Source organism: Chrysemys picta, chromosome 12 (genome assembly GCF_011386835.1).
Source record: "Chrysemys picta bellii isolate R12L10 chromosome 12, ASM1138683v2, whole genome shotgun sequence".
NCBI lineage: Eukaryota > Metazoa > Chordata > Testudines > Emydidae > Chrysemys > Chrysemys picta.
This window is the reverse complement of record NC_088802.1, coordinates 56,407,428-56,420,858: the sequence shown is the minus strand read 5'-3', so window position 1 is coordinate 56,420,858 and position 13,431 is coordinate 56,407,428. Positions and strand designations below refer to the sequence as shown.

General features: G+C 52.2%; 1 protein-coding gene across 34 annotated transcripts in view; it reads right to left on the bottom strand.

The window, feature by feature from the left end:
- The window catches only part of RBFOX3 (RNA binding fox-1 homolog 3), a 321,786-nt gene that overhangs the window by 127,001 nt on the left and 181,354 nt on the right, over nucleotides 1-13,431 (bottom strand). For 21 of the 34 annotated variants that reach the window (XM_042840926.2, XM_065562866.1, XM_065562887.1 and 18 more), the window contains one exon: nucleotides 5,901-6,022. The exons of the other annotated variants lie outside the window; for them this stretch is intronic. The gene's annotated coding sequence lies outside the window, so the exon portion shown is untranslated. The remainder of the gene's footprint in view (nucleotides 1-5,900; nucleotides 6,023-13,431) is intronic. 34 annotated transcript variants of the gene reach the window in all.

Sequence of the window (13,431 nt, the reverse complement as noted above, 5' to 3'; positions counted from 1 at the left end):
GGGGCAGTATGGACGTAAGCTCGGCCGTGAGACCTGGGTCTAGCACTTGTAAACCCAGGCGTACAATGAAGTGTGGACACTCGAGCTGGGAAACAGCGAGTCCACGAGCCCAGGTCCCGGAGCCATGGGCTTAGTGTGCAGTGTACACAAACCCCGGAGTCTCCCCAGTTCCTCTAGCAGCACAGGGTGCACTGCTGGTTCACACTGGGAGAAATGGTTATGCTCCCCCACCCCCGTGCAGGGAGGGGCGCGTGTTAGCTGGGAGTGCACTCGGGAGTTGACGCAGCACTTTCCCAGCCCGAGATGCAAGGTGGGCCAGCACTGGCCCTGGTGAAGGGTTTGTGGCGCCTCCCCGCAGTTCAGCCTGAGCACTGCGTGCAATACAAAGAGAGCTATTTGCAAGCTACGGTGTGGCGGGGTGTGTGTGTGTGTGGGGGGGGACGTGGAGTCCCTGATGCTAAGGCTCCAGACCCCCCTCTCAGTACAGGCCTCTCTCCCCACCATATCAGGCCCCCCCGTTACAGTGGGAGGCTCGCTCTCAGGCCAAGGGCAGCTGCTGCAGCTCAGCTCCCCTCCCCCTTAAGTCCCATTATAATCCCCACTGCCAGAGCAGCCTTGAGAACCTTCTGCTGTAGATGGAAGAGGGTCTAAATGGCAAAGGTGGCCATGCAATACCCAGAACCCCTTTCCTAGTGCTGTCTGTTAAGGACAAAGGCGCTGAGCCCTCAGCAGGTACGGGATACACCAGGATGGACAATAGGGCAGCATAGAAACCTGCACCGTTGTGTGGGCTAGGTGAAAAGGGGCACACCACATCCTCCTGGTCAGTGAGGAGCATGGTGTGTAGGTAGGTAGCTATGAGCAACATCACATGTGTAATTACAGGAGCAATGGATTTCTAAAGACCTCTGCTTTCCCGATTCTCCAACTTTTTGCAAACTGGCCTGGAAAAGCCTGGAGTTCTGGCTCCATTGTGTCACTTACCGACTCATTCTGCTGCTGAGAGAATCTCACAGCATAACATGTGTGTGTGTGGGTGGGTGTCCAACCCTCTGCTACACCTACATCCCACCCCAGACAGGAACGGCCTCCCTCTCATACAGCATCTTGCAGCAGGTACATCCCAAAGTGTTTTACAAATTGATGATGCAAACTACACATAGGCATCACTTTTCTTACCAGGCTGGAGAAGTAGCCTCACTGGGGCAGAAGGCAACAGCTTATGCTAGCTGTTCAGAACCCCCTCTTCATGCCAGACTGCAGGGGAGCTCGGCCCAGCCAGCTGCCATTCCCTAGGCTGGAATCCGGGCAGCAGACAGTCTCACCATCCCCTGCATCTGGATAACACACCAAGGTTCCCTGTGGGCCAAGCAACCTCAGTGGGGCTCCTGTCTGTGCTTGGGGAGAGCTCCCCAACACTTGACGGCATGTGCCATTACTGCACGTGTTCCCACCCACTCTCTGGGGCAGTCAGAAAAGGCCCAGCCTGGGGGAGCCAGTGCTGCCACCCCTCCTCCCCACGCTGAGCAGATAGCAGGAAGCCGCCTGCTGGGTGCCTGGCTTCACAGGGCTGTGGTGCTGTGACTAATCACACTCCCATCGACTCTCAGAGGGCAGTGCCAGGAGAACAACAGGGGGTCAGCTGAACTCACCCAGCGAAGCAGAGGACATGGAGCAGGGGGCTGCAGTGACAAGACCCAGAAATACCACCTACTCCCAAGAGACTTATGGACCAGAGCAATGGAGATTAATAGCCAGAGAAGGTTCCAGGGCTGGGGTAATTGACTTAATAGCGACCCATTGAAGAGGGGAGGAGAGCAGAAGAGGCCTGTGGAGCAGCTCCTGCTGTGCCAGGGTGGTGGGATGCTGCTGCCCCCCACACGTTTGCTTGGCAAGGCACTGTGTTAGGGGCCCGGGGGAGGGAGGCAGCGGCTCTCCTGCCGCAGTGCTACCTGTTCCTCTCTAGTTATTAGCATTACAAAACCAATCATCAGTTCAGAGGCGTCAGGACCTTCTGGCTCCTCTCGGCACATAAAGAGAAGTCAGGGGGCTCCAGTGAGTGGATACTTAACATTGGTTTATTAGCTTAAACCCGGCAGCTGCTGCCAGAACCTCCTCGCTGACCGCAAGCCCTCCCCATTCGGGAAAGTGGCTGGGACACGGAGAACGCCAGGGCTGGAGCTGCCCTCAGAGCCACTAGCCAGCACAAGGACTGGTACCTCCAGGACAGGGAGAGTCAGTGCAGGGGCTTTGGGGTTGGCACAGGACCTAAAGGCTGGGAGTTGTTCTGGCAGAAGTTTGACAAACAGCTGGTCAGGAGAAGGGAAACCAGCTGCCTGTATCCACTGCAGGCAAAGCGAGGTGCCAGCTCCCACCAACCTGCCCAATAATCACCCTTGGGTTTGCTGCCCCAGCCCTGCTCCTCTGCCATGGCGGGTTCCTAGTGCCGCTGCTGTTCTCAGCAGACATGCACGCCAATGCCAAGCAATTCTGCTGCTCTCCTGTGCAGGGTAGGCAGTGCAGCAACGTCTGGCAATGCCAACACGCTAGGCCTATGGCTCTGGGGCTACTGAGAGTCCTATTCAAACCCACATTCCCCAGTGCCTGTTACACACCAAAACCGAAGAGCAGGATCCACCGCCAAACAGGCCCAGCCCAGCCAACTAGACAGCACTGGCACGTGGTGCAAACCCCAGGGTTCCCACAGTAACACCAGAAACGGACACGGCCTCTGTGCAGATCGCTGCAGAGGCGTGTACAGATGCCCTGCCAACGGGCTCTGAATGAGAACCCAGCCATACCGACAGTCCCGCACTGGGTGCTGCTCTTGGCACAGACAAACGACAAATACTGATGAAAGAGATTCACCAAACTGGCACGCACCACAGGAATTTCCTTTCTTGAAATCCTGCCTCCTCCCCAGACAGACATGTCCCAGCCTCCCCACACCCACATGGGTACTCCTCTCCTGCCTCTATCCCCAACCCAGGCATTCCTGACCTCCACGCTTGTGCCCCAGTCCTAATAATCCTGAGCCCTGCACCTCCACCGCCCCACACAAACATACTCCCCCTCTGCCACCTGGGCTTCTCCTGTCATTCCTGACTTCTGTGCTGTGTCCCAGCCACAATAAACCTGACCCTGGCGCCTACCCAGTGCTGTCCTCCACACCTCCAATGCCACCTGTGTTCTCTACCCCTGCAGCCATGTCACCGCCTAGATCTCTCTACCACTATCTCCCACACACATACACCTGACAGTGACACCACCCCTCACTGGCTCAGCCCCCTGTGGCTATTATCAGTCCCCGGGGCCTGTTTCCAGGCAATGGATATGTCTGTCCTGCAATCAGCGTGACTGCAACTTGTTTAGACACAGCCGAGTTAGATCAAAGGTAGCACGAGTAACAGCAGCAGTGTGGCCATGGCAGCACAGGTGAGCATCCCAAGGACGATCCTGCCCAGAACCCTGGGTACACATGTGATCAAGCCGTGAGCCCATGGCACCACCCCTGCCACCCTGCTATTGGTACTCAAGCGAGCTTTGATCTAGCTAGATGGAAGGTAGCTGGGGCATGCCTACATGTGCTGCAATCACACCACCCAATTGCAGTGCAGACATACCCAGGACCCCTAAGAACTCACTGCCACAGCCAGAGCCTCTCACTGACTAGGGAAAGCAGCTCTCCTCTGTGCAGCTGTTCCAGCAGGAGCCATCAGGCCAGCTAACTCCCTTGTCAAGGTGCCCAGCACACGCACAGCCAGGCTGACAGCTCGATTCAGCAAGGAGAGAGTCATTCTCAGTGAAAGGACACGCCGAGGCACCCCAGTGCCACAGGAAGGCCAGGTAGTGCCAGAGGAGGAAGTCTGAGTGCAGGTGACAGCGCGCAGAGCTCTAGGTCTCACAGGATTCGCAGGTGGAAGCAAAGCTGCCAGAGATGGGAATGGAATCTTCCCCCAGAGCCCCCTACAGGATTGCTCCCTAGGGCGTATTTATCTTTAAATGGCTCCAGTGAAGGAGCTTCCCCTGCTTCCCCAGGAGACTAGAACGTGCTCTAATAGACTGAGCATTGGAACATGGTTCAGCCTCGATGCTCTTTAGGAAACGATGATCGGAATGCCAGCAGGCACGGGGTCTGCAAAGAGCACCATGGACCTGCCAACCATATGGGCACTGGGAGGGGCACAGATCCATGGCAAAGTGGGCTCTGCCCCATGGAACAGGGAGGATCCCTCAGGATGGGAAGGGTCACCTGTGCAGCAGAGGCTGAATTTCTTCCACAGTGTGGAGGCAGCTGGGCTGCTCTGGCAGCATGTGCCTGCTCATGTGAGAGCAGCACTATCATTAGGAGCTCAATTCCTCTAACAGGATGCTGGGTTGTTTTAATTTGCCAGGGCGGCTGGCAGTGAGAGCCACTCTCCTCCCCAGCCCTGTGGTTCTCAGCACATGCCAGAGCCTGCCTTGCTTTGATTCCATACACTTACACTTCTAGTATTACAAGCTAATAAAAGCCGCTTGATCAAATTCCAGGTCATTACTCAAGGAAAGAGACCCCTCCACGGCCGGCAGCAAGAGCTTCAAACCAATTAAAGCAACCTAGCGTTTCTGCAGGCTGCCTGCCACACGAGGGTCTCTGTGGGCCCAGGCCTGCAATGAGCAAAATGCACAGTGTTAATAGAGGCACTTAAATGCCACGCCGCGGGACTCTTGTAAATTATGCCACTCGGCAGAGGTGGGTGCATCCTCTGGAGCTCACCCTGGAGGCAGCGCCAATAAAAAGGAGATTGAATTGAATACAGCTTGCTTGGCACCAGGAACAGAAGAATGGCCACACTGGGTCAGACCAATGATCCGTTTAGCCCAGCAGCCTGTCTTCCGACAAAGGCCAGTGGCAGGTGCTTCAGAGGGAGTGAACAGAACTAGGCAATTTATTCAGTGCTCCATCCCCTGTCATCCAGTCCCAGCTTCTGGCAGTCAGAGGTTTAGTGGAGGGCTCCTTGGAGGAAAGCTCTGATATTTCCTATTAGCCCCCCTTGCTGCCTGCCAGGGCAAACAATGGGCCCCATTTCCCACTTGGGGCTACTGCAAAGATTTCTGTGCAGACCAGGCTGGCAACCTGAATGTGCCATCTACCATTTCTTCATGGGGGAGCAGAGGGGACAATTAACCCAAATAAACTGGAATGGGATTGCCTCAGACAAAACCATACCATAAACTGCAGCTTAGCACTTGGGTGGTTCACCTCCGGAGCCCAGGAACGTGCTGGAAAGCCAGAACTCCAGGGAAGGGAGGTGACAGGGGTAAAACTCCCTCCCCAGGGAAGGCTGGGATTAGATGCTCCTTAAAGGGTGCTGGCCAGGCTGAAGAATGAAAACCTCAGGCCCACGGCTCAAGCCCCACGGAGAGGAATCTGTGCCCTGACTCTAGGCCAAGGAGGGTCTGAACCTGACGAGCCGCTGTTCAGCCCCTGCCCTCATCGCCTGGTCTCTACAGACTCAGACATGTGGCAGATATTAACTACCAAGTACAATAACTATAATAAAGCTGCTATTGACTCCCACGCAGGAGTCGATAAAGATACTTAACACAGCTGGGTTTCACATTCTGCCTGCACCACCACCGTCAGTGTCAATACTGCAGCACGCGTCTGCAGGCTTCTCCCTAGTGGGGACCAGCCAGGGGGAACAAGGCAGGAGCCAAAGAGAGCGGGGAACCATCGAAAACCCCGAGAGACACCAACACACACGCCAAGAGGGAAAAGCAAGGGCTGAAGAGACTGTGGAGAGGTGCCTGTAACCAGCCCCAAAGCCAGGGCACCTTTAACACCTTAAACCAGTAACAAGCAGGGGCTGAAGCTGCCGAGAGGAAAGACTGCTGTAATGGAGACTTGCCGCACTTACTTTGTTTTCAAACTCTGCCTCCCTGGGTTCTCTGTGTCCTGAGGCTGCAGCAGATCAATGACTTGGAATTCTGTTGACTATTTGCTTGATGAGGTGCCAGAGGACAATTCTGCACCCAGATTCTAGGGGGAAGGCAGAGAAAGTTGTTGGATCCGGGTTATTGTGAAGCACAAAGGAGTTTGTTTTGTTAGGGACAATGGGCTGCTGGATATCTTGCTGCACACAAGGCCCCTCGCTTTGCATTTTGGGAAAGGTGCTGTGAGATCTCCTGGGGAGCAAGCAGGAAGATACAGGAAGGAAGAGAATGGGCGGGGACGGAAGAGAGAGGGAGAACATGAATCCTCTTCTAGCTTCTCATTCCAAACCTTTTCTGACCCCAGAGGGATCCGTGACAGGCTCTGTTGGAGCTAGGCTGACCAGATGTCCCGATTTTACAGGGACAGTCCTGATTTTTGGTCTTTTTCTTATATAGGCTCCTAATACCCTCCACCCCCTGTCCCGATTTTTCACACTTGGCTGTCTGGTCACCCTAGTTGGAGCTGCCGAAGGGAAGTGTTCCCACCCTTAGCTTCTGTCTCCCTACATTTCCCTGCAGCTTCAAGTGGATTTGGAACTTTTCTTCAGTTCCTGTAGACAGCTGTGCTGCGTCCCATGGGAGCGTTTCAGTGGGGGTGGGAGTTGCTGCCATTGCTTTAATTAGGCTGTGAAGCACTTTAGGAGTGTGAGAGGTTACAATTCACAAGCTCTCCCCAACTGCTGGCCCTGTTTTCCACACCAGAGGGAATTAGAAGTCTTCTGCTCTCCTTTATGCTGGCTTTGCAGAGGAGCTGTTGAGTTTTGCACCCTGTGCCATGACTGTGCAAGCTGCTCACTCTGCCTGCAGCTTGAGAGAGGTGTGGGGCAGTACCAACATCTCATTAAAATGGAAATGAAAGAACTTTTTAAATCGGTGACCAGAGAGATGTCATAGCGGGCTGCTCCGCTGCAGAGCTGGGGAGGGGAGAACTCCGCACTCACACTGTTCAATCTGTTTGCAATCCTTCAGGTTCCCATGGAGAAGCAGCAGCAGCTTGGCCAATCCTCCCCACCACAGGTGCAGGGATGGGAAAGGACTTGCTAAGGAGAGCTGAGACACAGAGTATGCCAGCCTCCAAGGCCAGGAGAACACAGCATGAGGCATGAGAATACAGCACCTTCCAGCAGCTGAGATTGGCTGCCTTGCACGCCAAGTGCTGAGAGCACAAGCTACCCCAAGAGCAGCACAGCACAAAGCAGGGCCGGGAGGAAAAGAAGCTAACAGCGCAGGAAATAAACAGCCAGTAAGTGGCACCGAGTGACCTGGACTGTGCATTGTAACGTTCTCTCTGCCAGAAGGGTGCATGCCATACAGCAGAGCCTTTCCATGAGCCAACCAATCAGCCATGGGCCAGTGGCAGCCCTGATGCTAGCTGACATCTGGCAAATGAGTTGAGGGGTGCAGTTTTAGCCTTCAAAACGCACATTTTGCACCAGCGGCACCGATAAGAGGGGCAGCCTGAATCCTGTGACGCAAACTCTGGTTTTATGGGTTAGTGAGCGGCAGGCTGGCTCCCTGGCTGGAAACGGTAATTAAACACACTGCTTTGCTCTCAGCCTGGTTAGGAGCAGCCTCTTCGGCTGCAGCTGACAGCAGTGCAAGGTACCAGACACCTGCCTCCTGTCTCTGCCTCTCCAACTAAGTTCCCAGCTTCCCCTTCAAACTCAGCCCAGGCAAGATGCGGGATAGCAGGGGCAAGGAAAGAGACCAGCCCCCCAGCTCAAGGATGCAGAGCATGTGGGAGAGGGGATGGGGAGATGAGACACTGAAACACTGTCCACTCCTCAAAACGTGTCCAGGGCCCTTCCTGACCTGACGACTCACCTCCTCGACATGTCCCTTCTTACTGCTGTTGCTGGCACTGGCTGAAATCACTGCACCAACCTTCGAATGGCACTGCATTGATTCCTACAGTGATGCCATGCTGGAGCCACCTGGGACCTGCCACACAGGAGTATCCTGAGGGCCCACTCTTACAGGACCACCATGCTACTGCTTTGAGCTACCACCACTCTGGGGACCCAGTGCAGGCTGTGAGGGGACGGGAGGATCGAGCCTCCACACAGCTCAGCATTTCAACCCAGCTAATGCTGCAACCCCAGGTGCTCAGGGAAAGATCCCTCAGTCTCCCCTATTCCAGCCCCTGCCCCCACAAGCCCAGTGAGCTGCCCAAGCCCTGGCTAAGTAGCCACCCACACTGGTCTGTGTAAGTACAGTTACAGGCCTGGCTCCCTCCCTCTCATGCTGGCTGCTTCCAGCCCCAACCTCAGGATATTTATTGTCCGTTCTCTCCTAAATCACTGCTGACGGTTGGGCTGCTCACACTCCATTACAGAAAGAGCTTGCATGGAGTCGCAGTTCCGTTTAGCTTGCAGAAAAAGAAGCCTCAGAGGAGAAACCCACCCAGGAGCTGTACGGTGCTGAACTCTGGAATGATGGACGATTATGGACCATCTGCACTTTCGGAAGGGGATAGATTTATGAGCGGCACAGACAGCTAGAAGAGTGTCCATTATTATAACTCACTGCCCTCTTCAGAGAGATTCTAATCAGGCCTCTTCTCCTGCTGCTGCTGCAAAGTCCAGCTTAAGCACTAGCAGCAAGGAAAATCAATTGTTTTTTTAAGACACTATTGGCAGTGGGGTCTGGAGGAGGTGGGACAGAACTTGACCCACAACACATGCTGCCCAGAGGCACCTCTCCTCCCTGTAGCTAAGCACTGCTGGACATCACAGCCTTAGTGGAGCATGGCATGGGGCGAGAAGCTTTCGGAACCTCCTGCCCCCCTCCAACCTTTCCTCAGCTTGAGCCAAAGGACATCAAGCTCTAGCTCTGAGCATGTCAGAAGCAGGGAAGCAGAATGATCTAGCAGTCAGAGTGTGGATGTAGGAGTCAGGAGACCTGGGTCCTATTAGTGGTTCTGCCACTGTCTGGTTATGAGACCTTGGGCAAGTTGCTTCCCTACTCTGTGCTTTCATGTGATTTAAGGACTCCTGTTTGTGGTAAGGGGTACCCAAAGCTTGAGATGGACACACGTGCAAAGCATGCTCTCTGGGACGGTCTCTCTTCGGCACGTGCAGTGCCTAGTACAAGTCCCAATCCTGATCAGGGCCTTTGGACACTACCACAACATAATACTAAGGCAGTGGTTCTCGAACTGTGGGTCACGACCCCTTTGAATGAGGTCACCAGGGCTGGCTTAGACTTGCTGAGGCCCAGGGCTGAAGCCCAAGCCCCACTGCCCAGGGTGGAAGCCAAAGCCTGAGGGGTTCAGCCCTGCATGGCGGGACTCTGGTTGTAGGCCCCCTGCTTCAGCCCTTGAGCTTCAGCTTTGGTCCCCCTGCCCAGAGCAGTGGGGCTCAGGCGGGCTCAGACTTTGGTCCCCCCTCCAGGGGTCATGAAGTAATATTTGTTGTCAGAAGGGGGTCGGAGTGCAATGACGTTTGAGAACCCCTGCACCAAGGCACTCTTATTAGCCTCCCCAAAATACAGCTGTAGATCTTCCTTGCACAGGGCAACTGGGGGAGGGGGGCTCCCTGGCATTGCGGGTTAGTGAACTAGCCCTTCACTTCTGGAGGAAGCACCACCTGCTGATCTGGTCACACAGAAAATGAGTTGGGCAGCCTCAGACTAATGCATAATGGACGTGGGAAACATGCAAAGACTCAGCACAGAGTCTGGCATGGTTGTCAGGTCAGAAAGAGGATGGGCCTAGCAGTGAAAGTGTAGGTGAGGACTGGGGTGTGCTGGCACAGCTGTGCGTGGAAGGTGGGGCAGCTAGGAACTGCAGGAGGTGCTGCAGGTCACAACCAAGGAGTGCTGGCAGGGCTTTGGAAGGAAAGGATTGAATTGCAGCAGGTGCACAGGTCAGGAATGAGATGCCACTGGCAAAGCTGTTGTGTAGGGATTGTGACGTTGTGCAGTCTATATGGTTTTAGAAAAATATGGTAAAAAGTGAATATAACGTAACTGGGATATGCTTCATGCAAAAGGTCTCTTGTGAGGTATCATTACAAATCTTATAATCTACTGAGTGTGATCATCCGATTTGTATAAATGTACCACTCTTGTATCTAAAACTAGAAATATAAAATATAACTCTGAGGGCCTATTCTAATTATGTAAAGTGTGGGCCATTAATGATGGTTTGGAATCTTGATGACTCTCATTGCCTGCAGATGGCTGTGTTTACCTGTGAGTCTTCCTGTATATGTGTGTGCTGGCAAGTGAGTAATGAAGTCTTGCAGTGACATGTGATCATGTCACCTGAACTGGAATCCATCTTTAACCTGGTGCTTTTCCCGTGGGGGGGGGGGTGTGGAAACCCAGAGGGACAAAGGGTTCTCGCCTTATGCAAAAGATATATAAAGGGGTGAAAGAGAAGAAAGAAAGGGAGAGGAGCCATCATGAAGAATCCCCGAGCTATCACCTGAGCTGCAACAAGAGCTGTACCAGGGGAAAGAATTGTGCCCAGGCCTGAAAGGTGTCCAGTCTAAGAAAAAATTTACTGAAGCATCTCTAAGGGTGAGATTATCTGTATTCAGTTTGATTAGGCATAGATTTGCACATTTTATTTTATTTTGCTTGGTGACTTACTTTGTTCTGTCTGTTACTTCTTGGAACCACTTAAATCCTGCTTTCTGTATTTAATAAAATCACTTTTTATTTAGTAATTTACTCAGAGTATGTATTAATACCTAGGGAAGCAAACAACTGTGCATATCTCTCTATCAGTGTTATAGAGGGCGAACAATTTATGAGTTTGCCCTGCATAAGCTTTATGCAGGGTAAAACAAATTTATCTGGGTTTAGATCCCATTGGGAGTTGGGCATCTGAGTGCTAAAAACAAGCACACTTCTGTGAGCTGTTTTCAGGTAAACTTGCAGCTTTGGGGCAAGTGATTCAGACCCTGGGTCCGTGTTGGAGCAAATGGAAAAGTCTGGCTCAGCAAAACAGGGTGCTGAAGTCCTGAGCTGGCAGGGAAAACAGGAGCAGAGGTAGTCTTGGCACATCAGGTGGCAGCTCCCAAGGGGGTTTCTGTGATCCAGCCCGTCACAGGGATGCAGGACAGGAAGAGTAGTGGGGGCTGTAAGCATTGAGGTGGGATAACAGGGGGTTGCAGGTCAGAATTGAGGGACACTCTTCTCACCTGCTTGAGGAACATAAGCAGAGCTGGTGCTGGGGAGAGGATAGAAATTGTACGTGGGGGATGCAGATCAGTGCACTGTCAGCTGTTTTGGGAGCCCAGGACTAGACTAGCAAGGGGGCCAGGAGTCAGGATGGAGGTGTGTTGTCACACACACACACACACACACACACACACACACACACACACACACACACACACACACAGTACTGTAATATTTCTAACAGACCCCATTGCAGAGAAATCTCTCCCAGTGCTAACCCCAGCTCTGACTTTCCCACCCTCCTCTGATCAATCACCAGAAGATGGAGAAGTTATACGTGCCTTTTATTTCCATCCCAGCCCTGCCTTGTTCTCTCAGATTCCAAACACTTGCTCCTCCCTGCTTTATTAGCATCATCTTTATTCACATGACAGCATCTAGGATTCATTATGAGCACCTGGGGGGCACCATAACCTCCCTCTCCCCTGGCTGCAGTGTGGTCCAGCCAAAGGATGGAAGGAGCAGAATCAATGTCTGGATCTTCCAGCCCCTTCTCCCACAATAAAATTTATGGCCAATGATATTACACGGACATCCCATAAACTCACATCACCTCTGTGGAGGTCTTCCTTCATTAAACCCTCCACTCTATAATCCAGCAATTACTGGGATCCCCCTTCCCTGAGCTAGGTTCTTTGAAAACCAAATCACTGCTGCAAAGAGCGCAAACAGGAGAGAGGAGTGCACAGATTCCTTCTAATGGGACAGTTCGTGCAGTGGCCGGCCCCTTGCAGGACTACATGGAATGCCCTGCTGTGCTGTGAGGAGGCACCCACCCTTCGTGCCACCTTACAAGCATGTGGACAAGGGGGATCCAGTGGATAGAGTGTACTTGGATTTTTAGAAAGCCTTTGACAAGATCCCTCACCAAAGGCTCTTATGGAAACTAAGCAGCCATGGGATAAGAGGGAAGGTCCTTTTGTGGATCAGTAACTGGTTAAAAGATAAGAACACAAGGGAAGAATAAAAGGCCAGTTTTCACAGTAGAGAGCGGTAAAGAATGGGGTCCCCCAAGGAAACATACTGGGACCAGTCCTGTTCAACATATTATAGTCATAGATGATCTGGAAAAAGGGGTACTGAGGTGGCAAAGTTTGCAGATGATACAAAATTACTTAAGATAGTTAAGTCCAAAGCAGACTGCAGAGAGTTACAAAGGAATCTCACTAAATTCAGTGACTGGGCAACAAAATGGCAGATGAAATTCAACACTGATAAGTACAAAGTAATGCACATTGGAAAAAATAATCCCAAATACACATATATAACAATGGATTCTAAATTAGCTGTTACCACTCAAGAAAGAGATCTTGGAGTCACTGTGGATAGTTCTCTGAAAACTTCACCTCAATGCACAGATGTGGTCAAAAAGACTATCAATATGTTAGGAATTATTAGGAAAAGGATAGAAAATTAGACAAACTACCATAATGCCACTATATAAATCCACGGTGTGCCCATACCATAGTGTGTCCTGTTCTGGTCGCCCCATCTCAAAAAGGATATAGTGGAGCTGGAAAAGGTTCAGAGACAGGCAGAAAAGATGAGCAAGGGTATGGAACGGCTTCCATAGAGGGAGAGACTAAAGATTAGGGCTCTTCATCTTAGAAAAGAGACAACAAAGGAGGGGATCTGACAGAGGTCTATAAAATCATGAACAGTATGAACAAAGTGAATCGAGAAGTGTTATTTACTCTTTCCCACAATACAAAAACCAGGGGTCACCAGATGAAATTAATAGGCAGCAGGTTTAAAAAAAAAACATACGGAAGTACTTCTTCACACAACACACAGTCAGTCTGTGGTCCTCTTTGCCAGGGGATGTTGTTAAGGCTAAAAGTATAACTGGGTTCCAAAAAGAACTAGATAAGTTCATGGTTGACAGGTCCATTGATGGCTATTAGCCAAGATGGTTGGGGATGTAATCCCATGCCTGGATGTCTCTAAACCCTGACTGCCAGAAGCCAGGAGAGGAAGATGGGGTGGATCACTTCTGCCCTATTCTGTTCACTCCCCCAGAAGCATCTGGCACCAGCCACTGTCAGAGACAGGACACTGGGCTACATGGACCACTGGTCTGACCCAGAGTGGCCGTTCTGATGCTCTCACACTCCTGGGACCACAGGAAAGCTAGTCTATGGAAATTCAGCAATGTAGATTCAAAGAAGGATTGAGCTGCTAGCTGTTTCTAGGGGCAGTGGGGATGGGGAGGTTGCAGCACACCTGTGCCACTGGCTGGAGGGGTTGGGCAGGCTTAGTCCTTTC